The sequence below is a fragment of the Terrapene carolina genome, unplaced genomic scaffold (assembly GCF_002925995.2).
Source record: "Terrapene carolina triunguis isolate 2854851 unplaced genomic scaffold, T_m_triunguis-2.0 Scaffold103, whole genome shotgun sequence".
NCBI classification, from domain to species: Eukaryota; Metazoa; Chordata; order Testudines; family Emydidae; genus Terrapene; species Terrapene triunguis.
The window spans coordinates 5,067,162-5,076,660 of NW_020664454.1; the positions used below are offsets into that span (position 1 = coordinate 5,067,162).

General features: G+C 38.5%; 1 pseudogene; it reads left to right on the forward strand.

The window, feature by feature from the left end:
- Positions 1-214: 214 nt before the first annotated feature.
- The window catches only part of LOC112104319, a 10,651-nt pseudogene continuing 1,366 nt past the window's right edge, over positions 215-9,499 (forward strand).

A 9,499-nucleotide genomic window follows, 5' to 3' on the forward strand; every position in this document is an offset into this window, starting at 1 on the left:
CCCTATTACATTTTATATTATTTCTATTGCACTAACAACCAAAAGTACACACATACATATAGGAAGACACAGGGCTTGATCCTCCTTTTGCTTACCACCTCCTTTTGCTTACCTTTTGCTTGATCTTCCTTTTGCTATTGGGCCTGCATCTCTACTGCCTTGCACCTTGGGCCAGATCTTCAGCTTGTTTAAATCAGTAGCTTCATTGACTTCAATGGAACTATGCCAGCTTGTACCAGCTGATGATCTAGCTACTTATGAAGTCATTTACACATGTGCAAAGTGAGTGCAAACTGGGTGCAAAACATTATCAACTCAGAATTGTGTAAGGCAATGGAGAATCAGGCCCATTGAATATAGGGGAGGTGCACCTGTATGAGAGCAAAATCCGGCACATAGTCCTAGCTTCAAAGAGTTTAGAATATAAGACTAGCAAGAGATTAAGGGTTGGGGAAAGGGACAAAATGATGGGCAAACGGGGCACCCAGACTTGAACCTTTTGATCTGCAGTCATAATTAGGCTTGGCAGAATTTGATTTTTTATAATTTTGGTAAGATAATATTGGTGTTTCTTTTTAAGCATTTTTTTTATTTTTAAATTTTCACAGTTGCACAAAATTATGGGTTTTAAGTATTTTTTAAAATGTATTGATTTAAATTTTCACAGTTGTGGGAAATTATGCGTGGTCAGACAGTAATTATTTAATGACAGGAGAAAGTTCAAGCTTTATAACTGTTAAAATACAAATTGTCAACATCATATGTCAAAACATACAAAGTAAATATCCTTAAATCAAACTCTAATAAGTTCTTAAGCAGCATTTTTCTTAATTTGCCTATCTGTATATTTTGATTACTGTTACTGTAAATATTTTTTCATCGGTTTGTGTGTATATAGTGAAATTGACTTTTACCGACAGTCACCAATAAAAATCTAATCCTTTCAAGCCTAGATATAATGCTTTTGTTTATATATTTAGAACACTAATACAAATTGCTTGGATAATTGAAGCTTTGTGATATCCTTTATGTTGGATATATGTGGATCTGGAACAAAGAAGGTGCAGGTTATCTTTAATTACAAAAGACAAGAACCACTTAATCAACAAAGATATCAGATGCAAGGTACAATACGTGTGTTCTAGTATTAAAGAGTTACTCCTAACTTGCAATCTGTTTAATTTTTAAAAATGGATTAAAAGTAATTTCAGGTACTATTCCTGCCCCAAGTCCCCCTGCCAAATTTTTTGATTTTACATTAAAGTTTCCAATTTTTTTCTCCTCTATTCCTGTGTGAACAACAGGGCAAACCATTACGTAAAGGATAGATTGTACTTTTGGGCACAGCCCTGGATGTGGAGCAGAGTATACCTGCATTGCCTCAGGAGGAGCACCATGAAGGCATTGTACCTGAGAGACACCCCTCTGAGACAGTTCCTCCAGAGCAGCCTTTTTTCCCCACTGTAGAGCGAGTATGCTGAGTGAGCCCTTTACAAGACAAAGTACACTCCCTATAGAGCCATTCTGGCCCAAGTCAGCTGACTCAGGCTCATAGAGCTTGGGCTGCAGTGCTAAACATTAGTGTAGATGTTCGGGCTCAGGTTGGAGCCTGGCCTCTGAAACCTCTGGGTCTCAAAGCCCAGGCACCAGACTCAGTCCGAACATCTACACTGCTATTTTTAGTCCTACAGCCTGAGTCCAACAAGCCTGATTCAATTAACCCAGGCTCTGAGACTTGGTGCCGTAGGTTTTTTATTGCAGTGTTGATGTACCCTAAGTCCACCTTTGCACCCCTTTCCCCTCCTAAGCCACACGGGGTGCAAAAAGCCAGACATCAGAAACTGACCAATAGTGCTGTCAAATGCACAAGGTAAACACTCTGAAAAAACAAAAAAAAATATTTTCTCTAATCTTTCTTTTATAATAATCTTAGGTTTTACTTGTAACTTAACAGGTACAAAAATTTTCAGACAGAAGTGTAATTTTTAAGTTGACATTGTTCCCTTAAAGGTCCAGTTTCTGTCTTCAGGTTCACCTGTGCAACCCCACTGAAGTCTTGTTTGAGTTCAGAAACTTAATCTAGAGCAGGGGTAGGCAACCTATGGCACGCGTGCTGAAGGCGGCATGCAAGCTGATTTTCAGTGGCACTCACACTGCCCGGAACCTGGCCACCGGTTCAGGGGGCTCTGCATTTTAATTTAATTTTAAATGAAGCTTCTTAAACATTTTAAAAACCTTATTTATTTTACATACAACAATAGTTTAGTTATATATTATAGTCTTATAGAAAGAGACCTTCTAAAAATGTTTAAATGTATGACTAGCACGCGAAACCTTAAATTAGAGTGAATAAATGAAGACTCGGCACACCACTTCTGAAAGGTTGCTGACCCCTGATCTAGAGTGACATCTACCAGTGTGTGTACAAACCCCACACTGGGCCTGAAGGGGTTCAAGGACAATACTGGGCCCAGGTAGCCCTGCCCCTCCAGACCTGCAGAGCATGCTCCAAGTGAAAAGGGAGCAACTCAGCCCAGAAGTGGGAAGGCTGGGGAGGAAGACTGACCTACCCTGAGGGCTCCTGGACAAGAGTATTGGACAAGCCTCCCCACAAAGAACAAGACTGTATGCTGACCTCGGCTGGAGCTGAAGGTTTAGTTTTCTTTTTTCATGTTTTTTTAACCTTATTTTGGACTTGGAGCTGGGGGAGAGAAACAGAGGGTAGGAACCGACCCAACTCAGGGCACTCTGGGTGCCAGACACGGCTGACTCTGTTTGGGCCCTGGGTTGGAGCCTGGTAGAATAGGAGGGCCTGGGCTCCCCTACCAACTGCCCCTACTGCAGAAGGGGCATCAGCCTTATGCCCACCTCACTCTGCTTTTGGTAAGAAGAGGGACTGGATGAAAGACTTCCCAGCTGAGAGCTGGCACTAGGCGTGCTAATCACTAGCCCGCAGAGGACTCTAATGCAGTGATTGAATATTTAATGGGAAGCCGAAGACAAGTCTTACATTTAATTTAGAGCTGTCAAGCGATTAAAAAAATTAATCGTGATTAATCACATGATTAAAAAATTAATCGCAATTAATTGGATGATTAATTGCACTGTTAAACAATAATAGAATACTATTTATTTAAATATTGTTGGATGTTTTCTACATTTTCAAATATATTGATTTCAATTACAACACAGAATACAAAGTGCACAGTGCTCACATTATATTAATTTTTTATTACAAATATTTGCACTGTAAAAAAACAAAATAAATTGTATTTTTCAATTCACCTAATACAAGTACAGTAGTGCTATCTCTTTATCATGAAAGTTGAACTTACAAATATAGAATTATGTACAAAAATACCTGCATTCAAAAATAAAACAAATGTAAAACTTTAGAGCCTACAAGTCCACTCAGTCCTACTTATTGTTCAGCCAATCACTCAGACACACAATTTTGTTTACATTTGTAGGAGGTAATGCTGCCCCCTTCGTGTTTACAATGTCACCTGAAAGTGAGAACAGGGATTCGCATGGCACTGTTGTACTGGCGTCGCAAGATATTTACGTGCCAGACACACTAAAGATTCATATGTCCCTTCATGCTTCAACCAGCATTCCAGAGGACATGTGTCCATGCTGATGATGGATTCTGCTCGATAACAATACAAAGCAGTGTGGACCGACGCACGTTCATTTTCATCACCTGTCAGATGCCACCAGCAGAATATTGATTTTCTTTTTTGGTGGTTTGGGTTTTGTAGTTTCCGCGTCAGAGTGTTGCTCTTTTAAGACTTCCGAAAGCATGTTCCACACCTCGTCCCTCTCAGATTTTGGAAGGCACTTCAGATTCTTAAACCTTGGGTCCAGTGCTTTAGCTATCTTTAGAAATCTCACGTTGGTACCTTCTTTGCATTTTGTCAAATCTGCAGTGAAACAACATGTGCTGGGTCATCATCTGAGACTGCCATAACACGAAATATATGGCTGGATGTGGGTAAAACAGAACAGGAGACATACAATTCTCCCCCAAGGAGTTCAGTCATAAATTTAATTAATGCATTATTTTTTAATAAAAAGAACAGGAGTACTTGTGGCACCTTAGAGACTAACAAATTTATTAGAGCATAAGCTTTCGTGGGCTACAACCCACTTCTTCGGATGCATATAGAGTGAAACATTGAGGAGATATATATACACACATACAGAGAGCATGAACAGGTGGGAGTTGTCTTACCAACTTTTAATGAGCATCATCAGCCTGGAAGCATGTCCTCTGGAATGGTGGCCAAAGCATGAAAGGGCATTTGAATGTTTAGCGTATCTGGAACATAAATACCTTGCAATGTCAGCTACAAAATGCCATGTGAACGCCTGTTCTCACTGTCAGGTGACATTGTAAATAAGAAGTGGGCAGCATCATCTCCCATAAATGTAAACAAACTTGTTTGTCTTAGTGATTGGTTGAACAAGAAGTAGGACTGAATGGACGTGTAGGCTCGAAAGTTTTACATTGTTTTGGTTTTGAGTTATGTAACAAAAAAAAATCTACATTTGTATGTTGCACTTTCATGATGAAGAGATTGCACTACAGTATTTGTATTAGGAGAATTGAAAAATACTATTTATTTTGTTTATCATTTTTACAGTGCAGAGATCTGTAAAAATAAAAAATAATAATAAAGTGAGCACTGTACGCTTTGTATTTTGTATTGTAATTAAAATCAATATATTTGAAAATGTGGAAAAAGATCCAAAATATTTAATAAATTTCAATTGGTATTCTATTGTTTAACAGTGCAATTAAAACTGCGATTAATCATGATTAATTTTTTTGAGTTAATCACATGAGTTAACTGCAATTAATTGACAGCCTTAATTTAATTTGTAGAACACTCAAAGTAATTTAGCATTAAGACATGAAAGAACAAGTTTTAGCTGTTTATGTTGACATTCTGTATATAAATGTGTCAAGCTATGTTTTGTATTTCCTTAAGATTTACATTTTGGTATGATGGTGAAGAGGGCCAACCAGCTATTTGGAACATTGCATTGGAAAACTGACACCTATAGCCATATTATAACTTTAATGTACTTCCCTTTTTTTGTTCTGGATGATGTGTACACACAACTGTACTCTGATCATTCATTCAGATGGTACTTATGAAGTAAAGATTGATAACCAAAAAAAAAAAATGGAATCTGGTCATCTAGAAGAAGACTGGGAAATCTGACCTCCCAAAAAGATAAAGGATCCTGATGCAAAGAACTCTGAAGACTGGGATGAACGGAAAATGATTGAGGATCTTGAAGAGAAGAAACCAGCAGTAAGGGAATAATGAATAGCCATATTTCACTCTGGATATCATAACTATGATAATTATTACCTTGAGGTCTCTTGATTTTTCTATATACATTTTTTAATAACCTGGTCTAGACTGGCTGACCTATATTAAACCTACCAGGCCAAATTACATCTTTGGATACATTCTTGCTATTTTCATTTATGTCAATGGGAGTTGCAGCTGTATGTCTGACTGCTGAATTTGATTTATGGGCACTCTAGCGTATTTTGCTTACACTTTTCTCTTAATTCAAGTAGGCAGGATGGAATCCTAGACATTAATGATGGAGAAGATGTATTAAATCATTTAGTCCACTGCCTGCTTATAAATACGTAATAACAATTCATTAATTCACTAATTCTGGCTTGCTTACAAGATCTAAGAAGGATAGTAAACGAATGGCACACAAATGGTCATGATCAAACCCAGTGTTGCTTGAGTTTCTCTTTAGAGAAACTGCTATTTTAATTATGTCACTGCTTTCATTTTGGAATGAGTATCTGTTTTCCAGGAGGAAATTAAAAGTTAAATATTGTTGTGGTAGTTTCAGTTTAGGGTTCATAAGTCTTGACTGTGTCTGTGTTTGTGTGTAGTTAATACAGGTAATTATGAAGGTCAAATGTTAAATCTAGAATAATGTAACAAAATTCAAAATGACTTGCTACTGTGTAGAAGTCTGTAGGACAGACCAGGAAAAGCATGTAACTGTTGCAGGGATTCATGGGGCCTGATTTAGCCATTGAGTTCTATTGACACAAGCCAATAAAACCCAAATTCCAGGCCTCTAGTGGCGGAAAGTCTACTAGGAGCGGAGATACAGCAGCCCAAGCTTCCTGAAGTTAATGCTCAGCTAGAGGACTGGGGCCAGGCTGACCTGAAAATGTACTGACTGAGACCCTCTGTTGGGTAGCCCGTGCTAGCAGCACTCTTACAAAGGCTTGGCTGGCATTTAGCACTACTGGTTTCTAATGGTTGAACTCCTACGTATGGTGGCAGTGGTACCACCACATGCCCGTCTCTAAGTTGTATTCACTCCATCTCAGCTGCTTCTGTGGTTTCAGAGAATCAAATAGCACCAGTATTTTACCTGTAGGGGTTAATCTGACTCAGATTTCAGTTAATCAAAACTCAGGATATGTTGGGGGAAAGTGGCACCTGTCCAGATAAAAATATGAAAGGTAATGAAGTTACTGGTTAACCCAGTGAACAAACAAATCTTTATTGTGAACAAAGGCATGCATTTAAGAGAAAATTGGGTATTGTGTAAATCTGTTCCCATGTGAGCAGTAGCATTTCCCAGCAAAGCATTAATTCATTCACAACAAATATATTTTTAGAACTCTTAGCCTTTCTGACACAAATATAATTTCAGGACTGGGACCAGCTAGAACACTTTCCTGACTCAGATGTCAAGAAGCCAGATGACTGGGATGAAAAGATGGATGGGGAATGGGAACCACTGATGATGTCAAACCTGGATTATAAAGTAAAACATTGTTGCATATCCTTACTGTGATTAAGGATAATAATAATAATAGATTCAATACGGAATGGAAATAATATCAGGTTCATAAAACTCTAATCCTGAGACTGTAGAAGAGACAGTACAGGTTTTTCTAAATCTCACAGTTAATGCTTAATAAATATTGAATCTCATTTGTCTCATTCGTATTGTGAACTCCTTGGGGGCATGGCCTCTGCCTTTTCTAGGGCCAGGTTCTGTCATCTTTATTCATGTTAAAATCACCCAGTGATCTGAAAGTCTATCTGAGTTCTTTCCTATTTGAATATCATCATCAGTAATTTTGACCCATCTGAAGTTTATTATTGGTAGGTTAAAATTCACCATGCTCTTCAGTTACACCTTGACTACACCTGTAGTACACCTCATTTGGTTCAAGGTTACTGGTGATAATGTGTAAACAGGTAAAAGCTCACCCTGATGTTTAGATCCCAGGGTGAGTTTTTAGGGCTGGCAGTGAATTTAAAAACATTGTTTTACTTGTAATCTTAGGAAATTGGATCTGAAAGCTATCATGGGACAGTGAACATGATGCTCCATGGCCTGGTTTTCACATTGTCACTTTTCAAAGTAGAACCATGCTTCAAATATTTTTTTCCTGTGGTTGCCTTAAAATAATTAGAATGCGTTTACAATTGCCGCCAGAAGTTCATTCAGGAAAGGATAAACAAAGTCATATTTTATGAGTGGCCTCTGATCTTTACGGTTATAGCTGTTCAGTTCCATCAGTGAAGTCTGGTACAATCTTTGATAATTTTCTTATTTCAAATTATGAACATTTTACTGAAAAAGTTGGAAATGAAATATGGGGAGTTACAAAGGCCCATGCTATTGAATGAAACTTAAATTCCAGCAATTATGCATGTGCGCCCTTCAAATGGTCTCATAAAAGACTGAGTCAACAGGTATATTTCTGAATTAGTTATACTGTTAAATTAATTTAGAAAGAGAAAATTAAGCAGACATGCAAAAAGCACATTGTTTTTGTTCAGAGGCCTCCCATGTTGGTCCAGTTGTGTATGTGTGTGCGCCATACAAGAATAGATGTTAAAGTGTTAGCTAGCCATGCATACGTTTCTAGAAATAAGACAATAGTGCCTATTATTCATCTCAGCCTTTGATTTGCGTCAGAAATATTTGCTACATGAAAAGTAATAATTTTCAGCCTCATAAAAATACATTTTTAGATGCCCTCTTGTCTGTCAGATTAACTTACTGGAAAATTATATGATGTGACGTATAGTAAAATGACTATTAATTGCACTGAGAGAGAGACAAGGTGGGAGAGTTAATATCTTTTATTGAACAAACTTCTGTTGGTGAAAGAGACAGGCTTTCGAGCTCCACAGAGCTCTTCTTTAGGTCTGGGAAAGGTAATCAGAGTGCCTTAGGTAAATACAAGGTGGAACAGATCCTTAAGCATAAGAAGGGAACATGTGTGGCAAGAAACTATTCAAAATGAAGTGGGCAATTAACACCTCTGCAGTCATAGGACAAAGGAGAGTTAGGCTTTGTCTACACTACCTCGCTTTTAGCGACACAACTGTGCCGCTACAGCTGTGCCACTGTAAAGGCACGCAGTGTTGCTGCTATTTATCAGCAGGAGAAAGCTCTCCTGCTGACAAAAATCTTCCACCCCACATGAGTGGCAGTGGCTTTGCCGGCAGGAGAGTGCTTCTACCAGCAAAGCACTGTTCACACCGGCACTTTTTGTTGGTAAAACTTTTGTCGTTGGGTGTGTGTGTGTGTGTTTTTTAACACCCCTGAATGACAAAAGTTTTGCTGATGAAGTTCCAGTGTAGACAGAGCCATAGTGGGTTACAGTTTGTTGTAATGAGACATAAAACCAGTGTCTGTTGAATCCATTATTTTTGGTGTTTAGCAGAGTTCTGAATTTAAGCTCCCAGGCTTGTCTTTTTAAGGTCTTGTGCTGGTTTCCTTGGAAGACGAGGATTGAGAAGTTAGATATGCAGAGATCGTTTTGTGAAAAGTGTTCACCCACAAGTCATAGGGTGGTTTGGTCATTAATCATTTTTCTGTGTGAGTTCATTCAAAAGCATAGTGATTGTTTCACCCACATAACTGTTGTTGAGGCATTTGATGCACTGGATGAGGTACACCACTTTTGTGATAGGCATGTGTAAGACCCATGGATCTTGAAAGGTGTATGGTGGGCAGTATTGATCATCATAACAGTGGAGATATGGCTGCAGGTTTGGCATTTGTTGTTATGGCAGGGCCTGCTGCCACTTTGAGTTGATGTGTCCTGGTCTGTGGGGAACTTGGTTTTGATAATGAGCCTAGTGAGATTGCAGGGTTGTTTGAAGGGCAGAAGAGGGGGTTCAGGAAATATTTCTTTCAAGATGTGGACCCCATCTAATATGGCTTGAAATTGTTTGATGATACTCCATATGGGTTATAGTGTGGGGTGCTAGGTGACAACTAGGGGTAGGCAGTCAGTGGAGAGCTTACTTGTATTATCAATTTTGAGAAACATTCCACTTTTTTTTTTAAAAGTAGAAATACACAGTTTAGGATAGTAAACTATATGTGGGCAATGAGGAATGATGGGTACCTTGTGAAAATATCTACTTGGATCACAAGTGATAGTTCAGTAGTCGAGGGGGGGAAAAAA